The sequence below is a fragment of the Anser brachyrhynchus genome (genome assembly GCF_964034855.1).
Source record: "Anser brachyrhynchus genome assembly, chromosome: 5".
Classification (NCBI taxonomy): Eukaryota; Metazoa; Chordata; class Aves; order Anseriformes; family Anatidae; genus Anser; species Anser brachyrhynchus.
Window position 1 is genome coordinate 58,212,030 of NC_137699.1, and position 22,943 is coordinate 58,234,972.

General features: G+C 42.5%; 1 long non-coding RNA gene across 5 annotated transcripts in view; it reads right to left on the bottom strand.

Annotated features, from left to right (window-relative positions):
• Positions 1-22,943, bottom strand: part of LOC308195664 — a 179,229-nt gene that overhangs the window by 65,988 nt on the left and 90,298 nt on the right. The window contains exon 1 of one of the 5 annotated variants that reach the window (XR_013951708.1): positions 20,238-21,891. The exons of the other annotated variants lie outside the window; for them this stretch is intronic. This is a non-coding gene — a long non-coding RNA (uncharacterized lncRNA). Of the gene's footprint in view, positions 1-20,237; positions 21,892-22,943 lie in introns of those variants that run through there. 5 annotated transcript variants of the gene reach the window in all.

Consider the following 22,943-nt stretch of genomic DNA (forward strand, 5'->3'; position numbering starts at 1 on the left):
GGGCTTTGTGATTTTTAACTCTTCATTGGCAGAAAAGAAAAAAAATCATTCTTAATATCTGAACTAGTGCAAACATTTTATTTACAATTCTGGCTCAAGCTGTACAACATGCAGTCAAATAGGAATTACTTGGTTTGTCCAACCTCTGCAGACACCGAAAGATCTACACTTCTATGAATGACTTTGTTAAGTCTTTTGTTTTTCCATCGCTTGGCTCCCAAACCAGATCTCATTTCTGGACAGGCATCACGCACAACATGCATCCAACCACCCTGGGCCTTGCAAAGTGCTGAATCCTACAGCCCAGCTGAAAAGTTTTGCCATATAACCCATCAATCTTTGGGAAACAAACCACAGGACTGGCTTTTCTTCAGCAAAATCTGCACGACAGCCTTATAATTTCACAGTGCCACATGAAAGAAAATGTTTTGTATAACTGCAGGGGACTACAGATGCCGAAAGGGAACCTCTGCACTTGATACTGGAGTATGTACATCAGCCCTGTATTTGTTTAAATGTTCAGATAAGCCACTCACGACTGAGCAGAAATGATAGAGCTGAGATTGTGTATAAATATACATGTATGCACTCGTGTGCACTACAGATCAAAAAGGCACCTGGCTGTCAAACATGGGAAAGAAACGAAAGGTGTAATTGTCGGCTGTCTCCCTTGCACACCTGGTGCTACAGCCAATGCAAGCACTTCCCAAAGGGCAGCTCCCAGCACTTGCCATGGCTATGGCTTTTGCATGAGGCAGACCCTTCCTCCAAAGGCAGCTAAAAGCCCACTGAGTTTGACTTGATTTCTCTCCCCTTTTGTGAGCCCCACGGCAAACAGATGCAGACAGTGCAGCTTGTTTTCTCACTTTAGGGAATGTTTGTTTTTCTACAGCTCAGAGGGTTTTCTAATGGCTTCAGCCACCATTCCCCTTTTGCTTTATGCGTTAGATGTGCACATCTGCAGTTCATAGAGACGTGATTTCACACCAGCCCTTCTTATTTTCCTAGCAATCCTGTTGAAATACATGTATACACACAAACACACACGTGAGTGTCTCTGCATGGCTGGCTCTGAGAAGCAATCCCTGCCCTTGCTGCCTCCTGCAGCAGTCACCTCTCACCAGATGGTGCTTTGCCTGTGCGGACCAGCACGTGCACAGCCCAAGGCCAGCTCTTCCTGCAGCAAATCCCTCTGGATCCGGCCGCCCGTCTGCAGCAGCTCTGCTTATGGGCGCAGCTGCCATCGCGGCACCTTGCTGGGTGTCGGAGGAGGCAGGCAAGCAGCTGCTTCGGAGGCGCTGCCGGCTCCAATGGAGGAGACGCCAGCAGGCAGTGCTGAAGCTACTGCACAGCCTGCACGCTGCTGCTGAGAGCTCATACGTGCCTCTGCCAGTCTGTCCTGCTCTTCTCTTCGACTAGTCCTGGACTTGGGCACTCTCTGAGCCCACTGATCCCTTTAGATTAAGCAGCAAATCCCCCTGCTGTTGTGCAGGGCCAGCCAAGAAAGAGCTGTGTTATGCTTCGCCCAGATTTTGTCCCTTTTGAATTGGTGGCATCTCCCCGCCTGGAGCTGGCAGGCAAGGGGAACAGCCTGCGGACGGGCAGCAGCAGATCAGTAACAGCAGCAGCACATCCCAGGGCTCACCCCCTCGGGGGACATGGCTCTTTGCCACACAGTGTGCATGCAATCGCTCTCCTCATGCCGCCTGAGGACTGGCACACGGGTCACCCTCCCCATCCTGGGGGGCTTGCCAGCCAGGACATGACATGGAAACAGAGATGTACTTTTCCTGTATGAGGCAGGATTTTCATCTAGGGGACTTTCCTTATCTTGTGAGACAGCCTTAGAAACCTACACCCCCTCAGGCATGTTGCTGCAATGTCCTCTTACTATTAAAAGTATCGTTTTCTCCTTTAGCCTCAGGTATTAAACCTAGTGCTAGCAAAGAGGTTTTGTGAAGGCACTGCCAATCAATTACATCAGAACTGGGTTATACACTAGCACAGAAATGCAAATCAAGTTACTTATTTCTAGCATCAGTACCCTGAATTCAGAGTTCAGTACCCCAAACCATCTTTTTGGGGTATTACAAGCTCAGCTTAATTGTACAAGCTCCTTTGAATTGCTAGAGTTATGCACATGCACAGTAAATGGGTGTCTGGATCTTAAAGAGAAAATAATACAGCATAATCCTACCTGGCCCTTAACTGATTGGAAGGAGGAAGGAAGAGCAGATGCCAAGGGGAATCTCTGAGTGCTATTGACTCCCAGGCACAGGAAGCAGAGCAATTTCCAGCAGATTTGGAAGTCCCACTTGTTTTATTTTGCAGGGAGATCCCCATCCCATCTGCGGTGCCAGAACACATGCTGGGAACATTTTAACTGGAACTGGCACGTAGACCTTGAAGAAGCTGCTAATTCCCACTGCATATAAGCAGCTACAGCCGCTCTGTGTCATGGTCGTGTGAAACAGAGAGACAACCTTATTCCCTAGAGGGTGTTATTATCCCCCCAATATTATTATTCTCCAAATTCTATAATATTCCAGATATTATTATTCCTCCAAAGCCTTGTCAGCATGAGACTGCTTGTAATCCCGTCCCCACCGCACGGCAGCCAAAGATAGAGCCACCCTGTGAGGCATTTGGCTCATCTCTCGCTGACTCGAGCCCTGATGGATCCAAAGGGGCTTTAAACACCCTCTGCTCCCCGCAGCACCACCCAGCCACACGTGCACACCACCGCCTGCTTCCTGGGGCTAGAACAAAGGGGCACAGCAGCAGAGATGCATGTGACGGGCATCAAAGCCCCCAGTCACAGCGTTGGGTTAATCCTGCTGCGCCTGGTGAATGGGAAAGCCCAGGATGCTGCCCGTTCCGGTCACTTGCGGCCTTTGATCATGAAGCTGATGCAGATTGTATAAAAAGGCAGCAATCCTCGCAGGCCCCCCGCTCATCCCCCTTCTCCCAAAGCCAGGCTGCTCGCCCCAGGTTGCGAGAGGCAAAACTTGAGAGTGGATTCACCTCTCCTGCGCATCCAGAGTGATTGCACTGGTGTTTGCGGGGTGGTTTCAGGTTTGGGCTTGTGTAAAAAGAGATCAGCTCCTCATTGAAAACTTCTTGCTCAGGGCAACATTTAATTTTGTTCTCAGTGCTTGCATTGGAATACCTGGATCGCGTTCACACTACCTCTTACACAGTCAAGCAGGAACGATGTTGTTTGACAATGTATCTTAAGCAGCTAATTCAGCAGGAGAAAGGAGACTGGGTTGGGGTAGGGAAAATCAAGACTATTTCTAAATTTTCTCCAAGCAAAGGAGGAAAAAAATGACAACTGAGGGCAGAGAGGCAAAGAAAGATTAGGATGTTCATATCCCACCTAAGCACACTGTCCTTCAGTCATTAACAACAAGAAACTGCTTTAACAGCAAAGCCATAAAATCTCATATTTTAAAAAGCAGCCTTTCTTAGAAATATTGACTTTTGCTTATTCAAACTCAACCTATATTCATCCGTTATAAAAGAAAGAAAAAAAATCTGCCATTTCTCCCACTTTATTTTCTTCAGATTCAGTCCAGTGGAAATTCAGCAGCCCAGAATTACTCGAGCATTTTGAAGTCAGGCTGTGGTTCCTGCTACCTGATCCCACTCGTCTGGCATCTGGCACAGTCCTGCTTTTGTTTCCTATGACTTCAGCATCAGGCTTTACTGATGTGTGGCCATATTTTGTTCAGCCCTGCGGGTCAAGTGAATTCCACGTCTGTATTGGTTCCCAAGGGGCCGAGAAGGCGGTCGGGTATAAGCTCTCACATAACCTCTTCTTCTGCAGCCAACTTTCCAAACGGCTCTTATTGCTCTTCATGTTCACTGAGGGGCTTTTATTTAACTTGGCAACTGCTGTCACTTTTCATGTCCATTTCCGCTCCTTCCTTTTGATGTGTAAATTATCCATGGATGTTGGCAAACAGGACAATTTGGGTATTGCTGAGGGCCCCCAGCCTGACTTCCCCCCCCAACCTTCTACAATCATACAGGCCTCATTGAGTGTCTTTCTTCCACCTCCCACTTTTAATTTGTTCAAGTAGCCTGAGCATATATGGTCAGTAATTTGTCATAAATGGTAAATGGTCATGTATAATAGGACACTGCAGCTTTCTGTACCCTGGTTCCTTTCTGAGTTAACGCATGTGCAGATTGGCTGCAGTGCCAGAGAGGTCCTCATCCAGCAAAGAGTTTCAGTATATGTGCGTCAGGAAAGAGCAGAGCTCTATGCTGAGGAGGGACCGAACTCCCCAGCTACCTTCTGAAGCTAAGAGAAGGCTGAGACACAACATATTTCCTGACCCCTGGGCTTTGTATCCACTGGCGCAGCAGTCCTGCAGGCTCATACTGTCCACCCAGCATCTGGAATGAGCCAGGTTCAAGGTGTGGGTGAGTCCATAGCCCACGCAAGCAGACCGGGCCTAACCCAGCCAAACCACACAGGCAGGAGCTAGGCCCTCACAGTGATACCAACACAAAGTAGAGGTTGCCTTCCTCAGCACAAGAAAAGGTGTTTTCAAGAAGGATAATGGTCTTCAAATGAGGTCAAATCTATGCTCGCCTTAGTTGAGCTTCTACTGCCTTGCCATATCAAATGCCTTTGTGCTGTAACTCTTGGGACAGACACAGTGTGTGTGACAGCACCCGAGCAAGAAGATCCCATAACATTAGATCTCTGTTTTAAGTCTTGATGGCACAGGTCCTTCCAGCACCACCATCTCCAACTCCTCTACCCATGTACGCTGTACAAAAGCTGTGTCTCTGTGATGGCCCAGCATGTCGTGTCCCAGCCTCTCCTTTCCATTCATTTCCTTTCCATACTCTTGCTGTACCAGAAACTTTAGCATGAGTCAAACCACAGAGAACTACCCCTGAACCATCTGTACCTTATAAAATAAACAAGGCGTAGCCCAGCTCTCACCTCACTCCCCAAACATACTGAAATAAAGTTCAGAGAAGCTGGCCAAAGCAACAGCTACGGCTGGCTGATAGGAGTAGTGTGGGCTAGTCTATACCATAAAGGACCCCAGGAGCCTAAACCAGGTACCACTGAAGGGGTTCTCGTAGAGAACAAAAATTACTCTCCTTGGGGCTGTTGATCAGCAGTGGAAAGGAGAAGGATGCTGAGGCTGGTTAGCTATGGGAGAGAGGGGCTTATTTCCTCTTTGCTTTGCTTGAATGGCTTTCAGGAAAGGGGAACAGCTGTCAGTTGGTTATAGTGGCACATGCTTTTTCTGTATTTGCATTTCAACTCAAGGGCATCGAGAGCAGCTGGAGAGCAGCTATTTTGTCCTGTTTAAATAAATAATGTGTGTGTGGCGGGTTAGTGTTCTCACCATATCCAGCCTTTGCTGTAATATCAGCTGTGGGAGATGCTTATGGCTTGACACTTGCAAAATCCTGGGAGCATGTAAGAGCTTTCTGACTGATTCTCTGAAGGTTGACCAACAGGTCGAAAGAAACCCCTTTCTGCACAGGCTCATGCAGTTAAATATATGCTTTGTGCTTTTCAGAGCAGGGTTAGCTAAGTTATGGGTTGTCCCAGCCATCAAGAGATGGCCCCCATCTCCTTCAATCCTAAGAGATGAGCCACCCCAAAGAGTGGCCAGGCTGAGTCAGGGACTGCAGTGTCCAACAAAACATCTCTGGGTGTGGGAGATGGTGAGGCAGTATCATTAAATACAACATCCCACCTAAGTGTGGGAATAAACTGAGTGCAAGGTACTATCATTTGAATAGATTCACACAAAACACACTCTCAAGCCCTTTAGTTGTTCTAGGCTAAAGCAATGGCACCAATCATGTTTTCCTGGGACTGTTAACACCTGAAAAGCCAGGAGTTCATCTCAGTCACTTTGAAGCAGTAAAACCTTGAAGATATAATGTGGTTTAAACACATGGAAATTCCTCCAGGCCTTAATTAATTTAGTATTCTTCCACAGAAAGACTGTTGGCATTGTAAATTATTCATAAGATATTATAGACTCACTGATCTCAAATTTCATACAAAATTACAGCAAAGCTTTCAAAATGTGAAGAAAAAAAAAACAGCTCTCAAATTAACCCCTTGCATAATGTGTTTCTAAAATTACATCCATAGGGGGTGGTTTTTGTGCTTTTTTTTTTTTCCTCATATGACTATTGTTATTGCTAATACATATAATTGCCTTTTGTTTAATGAGATACTCTACCAATTTCATATGAAAAACAGCAGCTACTACTACCAAAGCCCAGGAGCTCATTTTATGGAAAACTGAGACATATTCATCACTAGTGCTGAAGTTCATTCACTCTGGGTTTAGTAAACTCAGCCAGTGGACGGAGCATGCCAAAGAGCAGTTGCTGGTCTCAAACTGCATTTCACTTTGCCTGCATAATTCTCTTGATCAAACCACATCATGCTACAAAATAAATAAATAAACAGAGCATAGCATAATGATAGCTTTTTCCAAACTAAAATGACACCCAGTTTGGTGCTCTCTTACAGTACAATTTTGCAAATATTCCTTTCCTGAAGCACCAAGAATATAAACAAAACACTGAATCATTGCTTTGAATCTTTGCAGAGGGTTCAAAATGCTGGCAAGTTAGTTCCACTGCACACTACAAAATGTTCCAAGAGCTGCATTTGTTTACTGCAAAGCGGTGAAATTTTCAAAATTTCTTCTCTAGAGGAGCACGCTGGGTAATGGGAGCTTCTATTAAGAATTTTCTCACAAAGAATAAATCTAATTTTCAGAAAGAGACAGTTCATATATATGCAGCGACAGTAAAAATTGTTTGAATTCATATTAACGCAGCCAAACAAACCACTTATTGTTAAAAGTACTCTGTGATTTTGTTTAGTTAATAAGATGTTAGAAAGTACTGTGTGCAACCAAAGCCACAATATTATTCAATAGGGAAATCAAGATGCTCAATGCAATTGCTCTGGACTAAGATTAGATAGACCATCATCAAACACTCAATAATCAGTTGTCTAACTACTTGTTGTCACCCACTGAGTAGCTGGGATACAAAATGCACAAACAGAATTGCAAATACATCTCACCTTTTCTCTGTGCCTTAAGGCCTACATAAGACTGGAGTTCAAACTGAGAAATGTTGAAATACAGTGTATCTAGTGAAAACAAGCTTAAAAATTTATTCCCTAGGCAGTGGAACTAGCCTCGTTCCTTACTGATTTGTCTTTAACATCCCCCTTTCACGCACAGCCCTACAAGCCCACCTTCCCCACTGTGTCCCCTTCACCACACGCACAACAAATCCTAGCCCTCCCCATGTTTCCTAACCTTCACGTATCCTCCTTTTCTCCTCCCCACACCTCCAGACAGGTGCCCCCATGTCCCAGCCCCATGCGGTGGCTGACCTGGAACTAGCCCCACACCAACCCGCTGGCTGGTCAGGGGGTGCTGCTGCCAGCAGGCATCCCAGTCGTTCCCTTAGGGGGATTTCTAGTAGTCTTTCTCCTTGACCTAGCTGTTGATTTGCACAAAATGGGTAGGAATGCAATATCTGAGAGGTGGCTATCCCATGTCAAAGGTGGCTGAGGCCAGCCAGTGGATTCAAAAGTTATTAAGAAATTGAGTGGCAGGCAGAATAAGAACATAAGTCTCATTTGCTTAGGAAACCAGAACAGAAGGGACCAGATTTTTTTTTTCTTTAATCCAGCCACAATGAACTCAAGAAATATCTATTATTCAAGTGTAGGGTCACCCAGAATCGTGAGGTTCCAGGAAAAAAATCATAGCAATTTTATTTATCTTAACTTCACAGCATATTCAGAATTTTGCAATGACATTTTTTAATATATTAAAATATTTTTTAAACTAAGCCTACAATTTTAGCCTAATTAAATATGGTCAGAAGTTAAATGCTACAGAAGCACACCAAATAGCATGCAGTTAGCCAGAAAGACATGAGAAACTGAGTTGCCAACCTGGATAAAGCTTGACATAACTGAACGTTAAGACTCAGTTTTAACATAGTCAGAGAAAGCTATTGACTGCATAAATGCAAACGTGTATTTTGTTCCTGTGTAAGAATTTTGCACAGATCTTTTCTGTCTTTAGGAAAATGAGGATTAGTGATTGGAGATCAGCCTACAATCTGTCAGAGAGATACATAAACCTTACACATGAATTTCAAAAATGAAATAAATGAAATCTTTGTGCAATATTTCTCGCCATAAAGAGTCTTAAGGAAAGAAAGTAATCATGCCAAATGTTTCCTGTGTGCGGTTCAGACACTGCAAGCAGAGTTTCTTGAAAATTTTTGGCTGAAAGAAAGGTCATCAAAATGGTTTGCTGAGCTGAAAAATTTATTAAAAAAAAAAAAAGTCTTGACAAATGTTGACCTAATCCACAGCAGCCTCTTGAGCGAACCTTAAGATTCCTTATAGCTCTGCTGTCTTGGCTAGCTAGGTGTACTAGTCCCAGAGCAGACATACTTGGCAGATATTCTCCAAGATCTGAACTCAGGAGCTTTTAACCCCTCAGCTGCTCACGAACTTAGCAATCCTTCCACCTTTAAACCCAAATCAAATTTTAAAAAGAATCTTCAGCAAACTGGAAATCTTTCTTTTCCAGCCAACTTTCCTGCTTGTATTTGTCTTTGTAAATTGGAACGCCATATCTCTGTCTCCAAGCTTCCTGACCTGGTTAAACTCCCATTTTCTAAATGTGCTGCTCTTAGTAAAAGGAACATCAAATCCCACTTCAGCCTATCCCCTTGGAGGGGAGGCCACCTCTGCCAGACAGCCGTATAAAAAATGGAACGTTTGCCATAGGTCTGCTCCTCAACCCTCTGGACAGCAAAGCACGTATGTGGTTCACACATAGGTGTTCAGCCCTTTTTAGATGCTGCAGGGAATCCTCTTTGGCTGCTAGCTTTGGGCTGCTTTGTCTCCAGACAAACATGGGTACTGTGTAAGTCCTATGTTATCTCTGCAGCCCCTTACAGGACGTCTCAGACACTCTTGCACATCTCACATGGCCTTACATAATGCCTGAGGAACTGGATCTCACCCTGCAGGTCAAAGGGATCTTGTGCAAACAGACGTTCATTCATCTTGCCCACACACCAAAATAACTAGACACAACCTAGCTCTAATCCAAAAGCCACATCATCATATCAACACAACACTGAGCTTACACTAATCAACCCAGACTCACAGTTCATCTCTGCTTGCAAAAGACCGTGTAAACATAACCCTTCCCAGAAAGAAACTTCTTCCAAGAAGCAGAAAGAAAGAAGAAACAGGAGCACGTTCCCACAGTTATTTCTGTTCCTACTGATGTAGTACACAAGCTTCTAAGCTTTCCTTATCACTATGTAGGACATCTCTGTTTTGTTGGATAGGCCTACTGTAGTTCACCATAAGATGCACAGGTGGGGCAATTATTTATTTATAAGATAATTGTGATGTTTAAAGCTGGCAGCAATGTCTTGCCGAGTGACTCACGTCTTTCTGCACCATGACATACCATCCTCCACTTTGTACAGGAATTGCACAATGCTCCCAGTGTGAGCCATCAACGGCTCAAGAATTTTACAGAAAAGGCTAAATGACGTGGGAGAAAAAAATAAAAAATAAAAAAATGAAGTCTTCAGGGAACCAGAAGGAGGAGGGGAAATGACAACAAAGTATCTGTCCACCTGAGACACATACACACAAATCTGGGAAACATCTGCATATTGCATGCGACAGGTTGCATCACTTAACAATGTTTTTCTTCTTAACTGCTCATTTCAAGCTCTTCCACAAAAGAAATCAATTACTAATGACACACAGCCCTACTTTTCTTCCTGAACCTATAATTGCTTCCAATTTTAAGCTAAAATTAGCCATTCATGCTATCCAAATGAGCATGGTTTAGTGCTGATGTACGTAAGAGATGCTTTAGATTGTTGAGCGGAGCTGATCTTTGACAGTTTCTTCTTATAAATAACAGTTTCCTCTTTACACTGAGAACTTTTCAGAGGCGACAGATGTTTGAAAGATGGGACTGAATTAGTTGAATAGCCTGTAAGTCCCCCCAGCCTGAGATTTGCAAACATGAAAGCTCAGAATTCTTACAAAGGCAGCTTGCAAGAAGCATAAATCACATCTGCATAAATGCCTCTCTTTCAGCCTATATCTTTTGCGTGTCACATTGTCAGCATTTAGTGCATAATAACTAATAAACAACAGTAATAGTTTAAAGTGCTGACACAGATAGGCTACGTTGCACAGAAGACAGCACCAGGAATCCATTAAATGAAATAAAAAGTAATAATAACAATAGTATTATCAAAACTTTTTCATTGTTCAACAAGCTAGAACACATATACTTTGTATATGCGCACTGACTGGATATGCAGCTGCATCCAGCCCTTGCTATCAAACTTGGAACAAATTCTACAAGTTCTCTGAAATAAGAGGTTCCAGCTCTGCCAAGGTGTCAGCCACAGGTTGAATAGAGGATGGTGTTTTACCCGTGCTGTGTACTTTCTTAAAACTGTATCATTACAAGTGTGAGATGTTGCAGTCTCCAAAGCTTTGTCTGAGCTCCTGGTACAGCAATTGCTTTAGTGCCTAAGGCTGTACAGCCAGTTTCCTCATGTCCCCCGTTCCACGCTGCAATGACCCCCAGTTTCTGAAGCTGGTCACATCATCAGTATTTAATAGAAAGCCAACCATAGATAAATGCTGCCCAGAGAATAAGTTATGTAACCGAAGTCCTAAGCCACCCTTTGCATTACTGAAGGGATTTGTGTCACCCAAAACAGGCTTCCTCTAAAGCTGGACTCCCTTCACAGCTGGGGCAGAGAGATGGAACACGCATCAGAGATAGGTGTTAAAAAGCAGGACCCAGACCACCATCAGAAGAAATTGTCCCTTCTGTGTATGGAGCTTCGAGAGATTTAACAGAAATCTCTCTGTAGACAGGTGCTCGTGCCAGACAGGGTCACTAACTGTTGGCAGAAAATGCTGTGCTTCTGTGCAAAACTCAGAATCAAGATCTGAATCAGGCCTCCAAGACCAGAGCGCTCACCAAACGGGCTGAAGTTAGATTCACAGTCCCACCCTTGCTGTGATGGTCACCATCACCAGAGTAACCAAATTCCCATGGAGTGCAAGAGAGAACTGAACTGTGTGTCACAAAGATGTTCTGCATGAAAAAGTGATGATTGGCTTGCTTGCTCGTTTTTTGTTCAGTTTTTTGGACCATGAGTTTTCTTCACAGGACCAGGGCCCAAGAAAAGCAGTTTCTAAGAAGGAGACTGTTTAATCATTTTCCTCAAATTCTTTTTGTTTCTGTTTAATAATAATAATAATAATAACTTTTTAGAAGCAGCAAATAAGAGCTGGGTCAAAAAATCCTATCCTCCATCATGAGTTTATGGTCCCATGCTGAACAGAGGATATTGGAGGAGGCAGCTTCTGCTTACTTCTTAACTCAGCAAACAATATAAAGATGAAAGTCATCCTTGTGGGAAAGCATTACGTTGACATTTCATTCTTTTCTTTTTTCTTTTTTTTTTTTTTAAATCTTTTGTACCTTGCTCCACGTTGAAGGAAACAAGCATGTTCCAGCAGTACTTCAAATGACATGATGCGCAGTTGTCATGCACGTAATCTGTTCTCTCAGCAGGCAGAGCGGGGAGTCTTTAAGTGATAGACATTTTGTTTTTATTTACACAAACATATGCAAGTACATGCGTATGCTTGAGGAGACAAAACCAAAGAAACGTGCTTGGCGCTTGGAGAGCTTCACAGTGGTGCCTTTGTTTGGGGGGAAAAGAGAGGGACTCAAACCACAACCTCACAGCATCCCCCACATCTTCTCTGTTCTCCACTCCTTCTCAACGTAGATAGGATTGTGGAAGGGAGCACACAATCTTCTCCATCTGAAGGGCCACCCAGTAGGTTTTTTCACCTGTTAAATCCCTCCAGAGTCATTACAACAGGGACTACCCAGCACACAAGTTAATATTCCAGCACTACTAAGAGACAAATTCACCCCCTGACAATTTGGTTCTCGAAATTCTGTTTTCAACGTGATTTATATCAGTAAACAAAGCAGCCAGTTCCAACCACAGTTATTACATAAACTTCACACTCTGATTAGCTATTCCGTATGGAAAATTCATGCACCAGTCCCAAACTAAATGCACGTTCTCTGTTCAAGACATTTTCTGCACTCCGTGCTTCTTAAAGAAAATGGCTTCAGATTAGTAAAAATTGCAATGGCTGTTTTATTATGCTCTCTCTCAGCAACCCAGTATGTGCTTTGCAAAAGTCTCCCACAAGAAATAAGATAAATAGCACCATCCCACTGCTTCCTAAGGTAGCAGGCAAAAACAAATTACCTAGCTAACACACAAAGTATACTACCAAAAAAAAGTATGTGTTATTAGCTCTAAATTTATACACCAATTAAGTTGTCTGTCTCTTTGAAATCAGATATATTACCTAACTACTTTCAGGCTTGTGAATAGCAGCTGTGAACATTAAAAAGCAGGGGTACTAGGACAGCTTTCATTTTTCACACTGTCATTTCAGGAACAATGTTTTAAAGGTAATAACAGTCCACAGGCTTCAGGTGACTGGTGCAAGTCCAGTCCCACCCTAGCATCAGTCACCACCTCTTTGCAAACATTCATCCAGTTAATAGTCCCTCGAGTTACAAAGTAAAGCATTAAATGAATGCCCTGTATAGAGTGACCCGAGAGAGGCTGCTGTAACCAAACCCAAAGGAGAAGGCCTTAAATAACCACCTCTAATTCACTCCATCCTTCTTGTGTGACCTCAGCCATTGAGACCGCACCTTCTCCATGCTGAAACATCTCTTAATAAACCCCATTTGTTCTGATGGCTTTTATGAATTTTGCTGATTTAGACAGAAAATTCCTTCTGGTTGTTCCTTTTTTTCTGGCTCAGCTAACAGGATATGTGTTTCTTCAAGCAGGAATTGTCCCTTATTCCATAACTAGAAATAACAAAGCATTACTGAGTACTCCCACTAAGAAATAATAATTCAATGCATAACGGAAAGGCATTCATCACAGAAATTCTGATGCCTTTCTTGACCAATTCCGTCTGTATTACAGTGAGATTACAGCATTGAATAAGCTGCAGAAGCAGGAGAGCAACCTTCCAGACACAGTAAGCTGGGTGGATATTGCAAATAAAATAATATAAACACCCTCTTGGAAATAACAATTTAACAGCAGACATACAAAAAACAAACAATGAAAAAAATCCTCCTGCATATCCTATTATGGCATCATGCTTCAGCAGATTTTGCCAGTTGTATTCATAATGTCAGAGAATGACGTATTTGGAGATTCCTAGTAGAGTAAGAACTAATTGCAGGTTTCAAGGACACATAAAAGGAATTAAAAGGTAGTTTATTTGTTTAGGTTAGAAGGGTCCCACTAGCTTACTCTCTATTAGAGCACTCATTCCACAAAATGAAATAAATTGCAACTCTCGTTGAGGTCATCTTATAGTTTCTTCTCTTTCAGATATTTTCTAGCTGCTAATCTACGTAGAGACTCAGACAGAAAGGCAGTGTGCGATCATGTAATTAAAGATCATATCTGCAAGCAGATGCCTGAAAGTCAAATTAAGTCTGAACAGGCCACTATTCCTGTCACTGAACACACAAGTTTTAGTATGATTTCATAAAGTTGTAAAGTGGCTTGGGTTGGAAGAGACCTTTAAGATCATCTAGTTCCAACCCCCTGCCACAGGCAGGGATGTCACCCACCAGACCAGGATGCCCAGGGCCCCATCCAACCTGGTCTTGAGCACCTACAGGGATGGGGCATCCACGGCCTTTCTGGGCAGCCTGTGCCAGTGCCTCACCACTCTCAAAGTGAAGAATTTGCTCCTAACCTCTAATTTAAATCTTTCCTCTTTTAGTTTAAAACGATTCCCCCTTGTCCTCTCACTATCTGCCCGAGCAAAGAGTTGTTCTCCATCTTTTTTATAAACTCCTGTTAAGCACTGGAAAGCCACAATGAGGTCTCCCTGGAACCTTCTGTTCTCCACGTTGAACATCCCCAGCTCTCTCAGCCTGTGTCCATAGGAGACGTGCTCCAGCCCTCTGACCATCTTCGTGTCATCCTCTGTACCCACTCTAACAGATCTACATCGTCCTTGTGCTGGGGGCCCCAGGCCTGGATGCAGGACTCCAGGTGGGGACTCAGAGGGGACAGACGCAGTACTCAAGTGGGACAGAGCAGGGGGGGAACAATCAAGTTATACTGGCCATGTCTGGCCACGTTCATGCAGCCCAGTTACAGATTTCCAGCTCAGATTTCCAGGAGTTTCACCTTCTGCAAGACTGGAGAGATCACCCAAATCCTTTGGACAGAATAGCAGAATTCAGAATTCAAATACTCACCACCACCACCCCCAAAACAAACAAGCAAACAAACAAAAAAAAGATCCCATATAAATGATTAATAAACTTGCCAGTCAAAATCCTGCTGTATGTGCAATCAATGTCTGGGCATCTATTTTCAGGATCTAGGTTTACCTGCAGAGCAAGGTTTAGCACTTCAAGACTACTTAAATAATTACAAAATCAAAGATATCTTCCCAGAAAAAAAAAAAAAAAAAAGGCAAGAAATGTTAACCCCTTACACTCATGAATCTGAATCTTTCACTTATTTCCAGATTTCTGTAAAAAGACACAAAAAAAGTATGAAAATCTAGGGTATCAGGTTGTAGCTCCCATTCTGTATAAGACTGCACTGTATAATTGCACAGCAAATGGACATACGTATCAGGAAACAAAGCAGAAACAGGAATTAACATACTTGTATTCCTACAGTTTCATACTGGTACTGGTACACAGCCTCACCCGGTTTGCACAGCAGAAAAAGTAGCAGAGCGATACAGAATGTTCTGCTCATAAAACAGATCCTCCTCCTCATTTAGAGATTAGCAAATTTTCACTACTTACCCGCCATGTTCACACTTTGCATAATTAACCTATTTCATTAAAAGAAGGAGTGTTTTTCTTATGAGAGATAGGAACCCAGGTGCTGTGCATTACAAAGCTTTCCTCGGAAAATCCTATTTTTAAATACTGCTCAGGTGCATTTTCTAGACTAAAAACAGTAATATCACTGATTGAGACAAAATGACAAGGTGGGAAGAGGAGTGAAAATACTAAGAATCAAGGACATCACAAAAATGAATAATGTTTAATCCGCCTTAATGCTGCCAGGAAAATTAAGTTTAAGCTGCACACTTAATTAGTCTGCTAATGCTGTTTGATGGGCCCCCTCGTAATGCCGAGACCACTGGGATCTTCTGCGTGTCCCCAAGAAACCTGAGATTTTTCATTATGTCTGCATCTATAGCAGATACGACTTAGTTATCTCTTCTCTTGGGCTTCGAGTCTACCAGTGTTTACACATAATTCATGTCTCTTTTGCTTATGCATTCGCAGGAAGATGGCGCGTGCTGCTCACAAAGAGTTTTCGTACTGCTACAGCTGTGGATGTGAAAATCTCACCTACTGCACAGAGCGAGTCAAGTGTCTTTAGGCTCTAAAACGCTGAATGCGTGTGTCAGGTGTAGAGGTGCCTGCTAGCAGAATTGTGTATCACTGCAGTCTTAAAAATAATGTTGTAGGAAAGTGGCCCCTGAGCAAGATGCACGAAACACAGCTCAGGGGGTTATCAGCCTTTGTGTTAAGAACAGTAGAAAATCATTCCCCTTATAGCGTTGGATTAAAACCTCTAAAGAGTAGGAAGATATAAAGACCTCAAAGTTGCTCTGTTTCATTGATTAGCTTAAAGAATTTGTTTGTTAGAGATTGGATAAGGTCAGGAAGTCCAAAGGCTCCTTAAGTCTCTTTTTGGTTAATGGATTTTGAACAGCACCGCAGCACTTTAACCTTTCATCCCAGAGCTGGAGGCCAAAAGAAGCTCTCCAGTTTTAATTACTGAAGGTCAGATTTACTCCTAGCAACAGGATCCACAAACCAGCAGGTCAAATGCCATGTTTCGGATTAAAAAAAAAAAAAATCTTAAATGAACATACAATACCAATCTGATCCTTCTGGGCATGTTGGACACTGGCTCCAGGGACATTAATTAGTGCTATAAGGAAACACTCAGGGATATTCAGCCAGACCTGACTGCAGCACCATCTCTCTGTCAAATGCAAACCAGCTACTGGTAGTAACAGGCTTATGCTCCATCCTCACGGTACTGTTTAGCCCCCACTCCGATTCTAGTCTGATCTCCGAGAAAATGTTTTAATACAGTATAACAAAACCTGACAGCCTATATTTCAAGCTGAGTCAAGGAAGACAGTTGGGGATTACATACATATTGAGCCGAGTTAGTCAGATTTTTCCTCCTCCTTTTTTGACTGATAATGGTGGCTTTTGGATATCAGTTTGGTGGCAATTTTTTTTTCTCCAAAAGAGGGATACCTAAGAATTTAGGAGAGATACTTGATAGAAACAGTGCTTTTCCTTAAATTATGCAAAGACACACTTGCATATGCATGCATTAAAGTTATATGTAAATATGCATCTGTGACCAGGATCATCAATACAGACAAGGTTATTTTTATCAACTGCCCTGTACACCTTCAGCATTTCCATATGTGATCTGCAGCACCTATTTGTGACTTCTGCAACACCTTTTGCTCTTTGATACATCACATAAATACTCTTTGTATCCAGTAGTGGGAAATACTTCAGTACATGCGTTCTTGATTTATATGTTTAATTAGCAACTTTTATGCTTTATACTGAAATACCTTGAGAACAGTTTGACTTGTCTGAGCATAAACAGCAAAATTAGAATTCCAAACAGATCTCCCCTGTATCTTCATGCGATTGCCCATGATTTCTTCAGCAACCTACAAGCAGAGCATTGCAAGGCACACAACAAAGAACTGGCATCACAGCCCCTGTTCTTACCTTTCAATTCATCTAGATACTTCAGCATGTGCCAAATAATATGCAGAAAAGGAGTTTCTCTGAAGGTGACAAGGAAAAATGTGTAAAAACTGTGATAGGGCAGGACCTGACCACAGCTCCTGTAGTCTTTCACAGATGGCACTGCCTTGAACCCCACAAATGTAACATATTAACATGCAAACCATTCACTGATTTTAATGGTGTCAAGTAACAAACACAGGTCTTGGAGATGAGTGTTCAGCAAGTGAAATAACAGCACATAGCACTTTTGGAATGACGCAAAACCTGAGGTTAATAAAACATTATCTTTACCTTACAGTTAAAGAAATCAAGGCACAAATTTGGAGTGATCTTCATCATTAATGGGAAAGCCAGGGATACAATTACTATTCTTGTGACTGTTCATCCCCTCTCTTGCCCATTACTTTATCAGAGGGTTCACAAAAACAATAGCTCCCAGCCAAGTTTGAAGGCATAAAGGAGGAACAAGAGGATTCTGTGTTTAAATCTCCAGAATTAGGGCTTAGAGCAGCAAAATTGAGATTTTAGCTCTGCTACAAGCTCACTGAAAGATACTGAATGGTTCATTTAGTCCTATCATATTCGAGGTCACCAGCTGTAAAACAAGATTAAATATGTTTTATTTCTTGCAAATGCAGAGCATCTTTCTGTCTCCTCAGTAGAGGAGACATACGTATTCAGTTTGGCAAAAATACTTTTTGCTTAAAAGATACTGCTCAAAAAAAATATTCGGCCTGCCCTAAACAGGACAGGAACTTTCTCATTATGTAATTTTATCAAAGTGTGGAAAGGTCTTGGTCTTTTCTGAGGCATCTGCACAATACTGTAGCACAAACAAATTGTAATCCTGGTACAGTACAGAATAATCTCATTCAGAGCATCAGTGGAATAGGCTCATTACCTTAAGACACAAAGCATTACTTCTAAACACAATCTCATGCTTAGACACAGTAATAAGTTAGAAATGGCTGTGGCCAGAAATTCAGAAGAAAGCACATCCCAAAAACTATTTACACTCTGAGCAATGTGACCAAGACATTAAAGAAAAGGCTCAAGGTAGGCACAGGAATAAGGATAATGCTCCAGAAATCCTCCAACTATGACAACAGGATTTCCACCTGCTTTATTTCACCAAATACATCAACAACAACTGCACCCCTGGGTATTTTTGCCCAGAGAAGGGAGTGCCAGCACCTTTAACAACATGCATTCTGGAAGGACTGAGGACTTTGGGAACAGATGAAGATGGAGGGAATAGAAAAATGTAAAACTGTTTGATAATTTTCCTACATTCATCTTGTAGTCCTCCCCACATCGCTTTAACATAGGAAACCGAGCATAAAATAAATTTAGCACAAAGATGTCCCGACCAGCTCTGGCTCTGTCCCCATCACACACTGACATGGTGCCTCTTCCCAGAGCCTCTGTGCTGATGCTGTAGCAGAGGAGAATCCCTTTGCCTCTGAAGAAGGACAAAGGGCATGAACTGCACCAGCATCACAGTAGCAACAAGCACTGGGGAAGAGGAAAATCCAGATCTGAACTCCCCTCAAAGAGCCAGGACTCTGAGTCCAGCATAATCCATGGTTTTACCAGATAACTTTGATAAGGTAGCTAATTATTGGATGAGTAACCCCTTGCTAGCCCTAAAATCAATTACCCCTCCTTCTACATTGATTTAAACTACCTGATGCTATTTTCTCACGATCCTGGCTGTCAGCAGCCCTGTTAGATGCTCTTTCTGTGAGCAGACTATTCTCCCCCGGCTTTTGCAAGTGCAACTCATCTGCAGAGGATCAGGCAGTGGGAAGATTTTTTTTCTTCTCCTTTTCTCCCCACATCTTCCACTCATTGAAGTTATTTACTGACACACCAAACTGAAACTATCTTAACTCCATACATTTAACACATTAATGATCTGGAAGCTATAATGTAGCATTTTCTCATTTAAAACATGCACCCTGGTGTGTTATACCCTTTATTTGTAAGTCAACGAATTAATTATTGAGCCAATAAGCCCTGCTTCGTAACAGTGACTGGATCGTGCCCATGGAAACAAAAGTAGACAGCATCTCTTTACTCCTCTAAAGTACTTCTCTGAAAAAACTTTTGAGGTTTCATGTTCTATTATAGTGTTTGCAAAGCTTTCACCCACCAACAGAGCTAGGATATGCAGTGCTTGGACCACAAGCTTTATATCTTTGTATTCTCCCTTTGCATGCTACATTTTGGTAGGATAAGGAAAAAAAAAAAAAAAGAAAAAAAAAAGACCTTTCCAAAGATCAGACCCAGAAATACATACAAAAACAGTAGTAGTTGTGACACAAACACACCAACTGTTGCATGGGTTACCAAACTGCAGACAATATTTTGGGGACATCCAACTCCTGCATATACCTAGCAGGTCTTAAAGCACCAGAACACAGAAAGAGGGGGAGGGAGAGAGAGGCATAAGGAATAGCAATATTTTGCTCACAGCTAACCCAGAAAAGCACTGTCAGAGCCAGGAGTAAGGTCTCTCCCAGTCTCTACAGTGTTAACTGTGACCCCCACAGACGTGAACTTGCTGCAAGTCAGGCTTGGTGACTAAAACTAATCCTACCCATGGCTCTGATTTTGAGGATTTTGAAACAAGGAAAAAGAAAGATTGAAGCATAACCCTGCTACTATACACTGTCTATCCTTAAATCACCTTTAAACAACTTTTACATATCCCAAACTTGTAGAATTGTCCCTTCAGTGTTAGATATCACAAAGCTGAAGCTGAGGGGCATGTTGATGCAAACAAAAGGCTGAGAAGTAGGCGTGTGTCTGGATTGCCTTAATTTTGTGGTTTTATGTCAAATGCTGAATCCTACTCTAAATGCTCTTGCATATTTAATTTCCCTTGTTCTTTTCAAACACTAACAAATGTGACTGCTTGCAGTGCCAAGACGCTGCAAATTAAAACAATATCCACAGTCAAAATGTGATATTGAACTATTGCTAGAGCACAGCCCTGCTCATACAAGACACTCCAGCAAGCACGTTCCTCTCGCAGTGTAGTCCCATCTCATGGTACATTATGAATTATTCCAACATGATAGTCTTACAACGCAAAGTCCATTGAAATCGTGGCATAGTCCAAACTTCCTATTCATTGCAATGGGAGTTTTTCTAGTAAAAATAATTAGACCTGCAGGGAACTGTTCCAGAGTCTTGCCAACACCAGTGAACAAAACCCTCAAAACTTACCAGTTTTAGCTCAGAAGTTCACTGACGTTCTCCCAGTAGGATCACTCTTCATCATGAAAGCTGAATGTAACATTGATATTTTGTGTGATGAAGACCAAGGCCTAATGAAAGGCATTTAAATCTGTGCCAGTGAAGGGGAAATTCAGACTTCTGAAAAGCTAAGAGATGTCAGAGCAGCTGGAAATATTCAGTATGATCCTCCAGCTGAATACAACTGTGCTGGCAGGCAGGAAGAAAAGGCAGGAAGAAAGCAGGGCTTGCTCTTACACACCATCCCATCAACTACCCTCTTAAGGGCTTCCCCCTGCCAAAAAAAATAGGAGAGGAGACAGGAGGGAGAGATCAAGAGCACCACATGAGAGAAACAAGCCTAAAGCAAAGTCTCTGCATTAGCCATAGTCCAACACAAATGAAATACAGAAGGTTTTGCTACAGCAGGACATATAGCTGGTGTCCTTCACCAATCTTTGTAACAAAAGGACTAAATTATTCAGCTAACTTCTGCATATAGAAGTAGGAAGAATAGGGATACATGATACACACTACACATGAGGAGAGTGGTTATGCTGGCCCAGAGACTCCATATAGCAAACGCACTTAGTTAAATCAAGAAGATATAGCCACTAGAGATGGGAAAGGGTTCTTGTTTTGTGTCTGTGTTAGCACAGCTGACTTCAGAACTGGTTAAGAAATGAAGATCAGTCAGGATGAAGAACCAGTTTTACAAGAGAAGACAAACGAGACTGGGCTTGTTTAGACTAGCAAAATAGCTGGTGAAAGGGGGAAGACTCTTCTCTACAAATCTATCCTGAGGATAAACACCAGAAGACAAAAGAACTACTTAAGTTAATGGCCAACGCTGGCACAAGAACAAATGAATATAAATTGGCCATGAATACATTTAGGTTGGAAATTAAAAGAGGGTTTCTAACCACCACAGCAATTAGGGTTTGAAAGAGCCCGCCAGTGGGAACACCAGAATAAAATAAATCCAACTGCTGTTAAGCTCAGACTCACTACCTTTATGAAGAGCATAGAGTGTGGTGCCTCTAACAGCCTGGGAGTTGGGAACATTAATTCCATGGACTTCTCCACAAAGTTACTTCTCAAAGCAGAACACCTTGGTCTATGGTTTTTCACAGTCTTAACAGTAGGTCCTTCACATCCAACCTGCCCACAGGCCCTGAGTTATTCCTTTAGAATTTCCTCCAGAATATGATCCCTGGTGGGGGCCTTGATCCACAAAGGCATTTAAGGTACCAGATTCCCACTAACCGCAGTAAGACGTATGCACCCTGAATGCCTTTGCAAGGCTGGCACTTGTACAAGGAAGGGGAATTTCACCCACTGTCCTTATCCATTTGTCTCATGTAATGCAGTAGCATTACAAGTGCAGTCATTATCACCCATCAGGGCCTCTGAGCTTCTCACTGGAGCATGAGAAACTGCCAAAGGCCAGAGAGAGACCAGACCGATTTTCTACATGATAGAGCGTACTGCCTATCTGGCAGTTCCCAGCTTCTAACATCAGAAAAACAACGGGTTATAGATAGGTATCTCCATAATTGTATAGTACCTCACTGAAAGTAGTGAGGGAGTAGTACTCCCAGTAATACTGGGAGAAACTTTTTTCTCCCTGAGGTTGATGGTAGCTTTGCCATTGACTGCAGTAAGACTGGGACTGAGCGTGGCTGTCTCATGCTGAGTTGAGCAGCCCAGGAACAGAGAAGTGACAGGTTGTAATTCGATTAAACGCACTGGTATGAGCTGAACAGAAGCCAGCATAACCAGAACAGAACTAATAGGAAGGAACAGCTGGTGGCTACTGCTCCTGCTAGAAGAGTACTCTACCGAGTCAAAGACCATCCTAGGACCAGGACAGATGATTACTTATCCTCTGGCAGATGTATCCAGGATTAGGCAACAGGTTGTGAATCCCTGAGTATCCAGACACAAGGCAGGAGACTGTGTGCAGGAATTACTGAGAGAAGATCATCACGCAAGCAGTCAGAATATAAAATCATGTGGCTCTAACTGGCCTGTTCATTCCATGGAACAAAATGTTTGCCTATATGTTTTTTTTTTAAAGTTTCTTTCAATTTTAAATGGCTTCACAGCCATATAGATAATATATTCCTAATTGAAAACCATTTAAATCTCTCTCCTCCAGTGATATGCGGAACAATTACCACAGCAAATGCATCTGTAGATTTTGTTTTCTTATTATCAGTGGTTGAGTGGATTTGTATTGTTTACTTGGAATTTAAAATGCTGTTTTTCAGTATACTATGGGAGACCACAGATTGCAGGTTAACCTGTCTTGTTTAAAATAAATTGAAAGTCTGAATTTCACCCAATCAATCCCTAATTAGTTAAGCAAGACAGATGGGTCAACCCAGCCTTTCCTGCCAAGAGAATGGAGGGATATCATTAACTCTGATAGCCTGGGAGGAGGAAACCACGTAAGCATGGAGCATACCTCAACCAACGTCATGAGGCTTTGAATATCAGAAGGGCCCGTGTAGTCAGACCCCCTTTCTTTCTACCAGAAAAGATGAAAAGTTAAAGAAACACCAATGAGTCTTGATCAGAGAGCTGTAGGAAGCCAGAAGGCTAAGCTTCACTTATCAGAAATCCTTAGGTTGACTTTTTACTAGCTTACTCTTGACAGTGAAACCAGATTCAAATGTCACTATCCCTCACCTG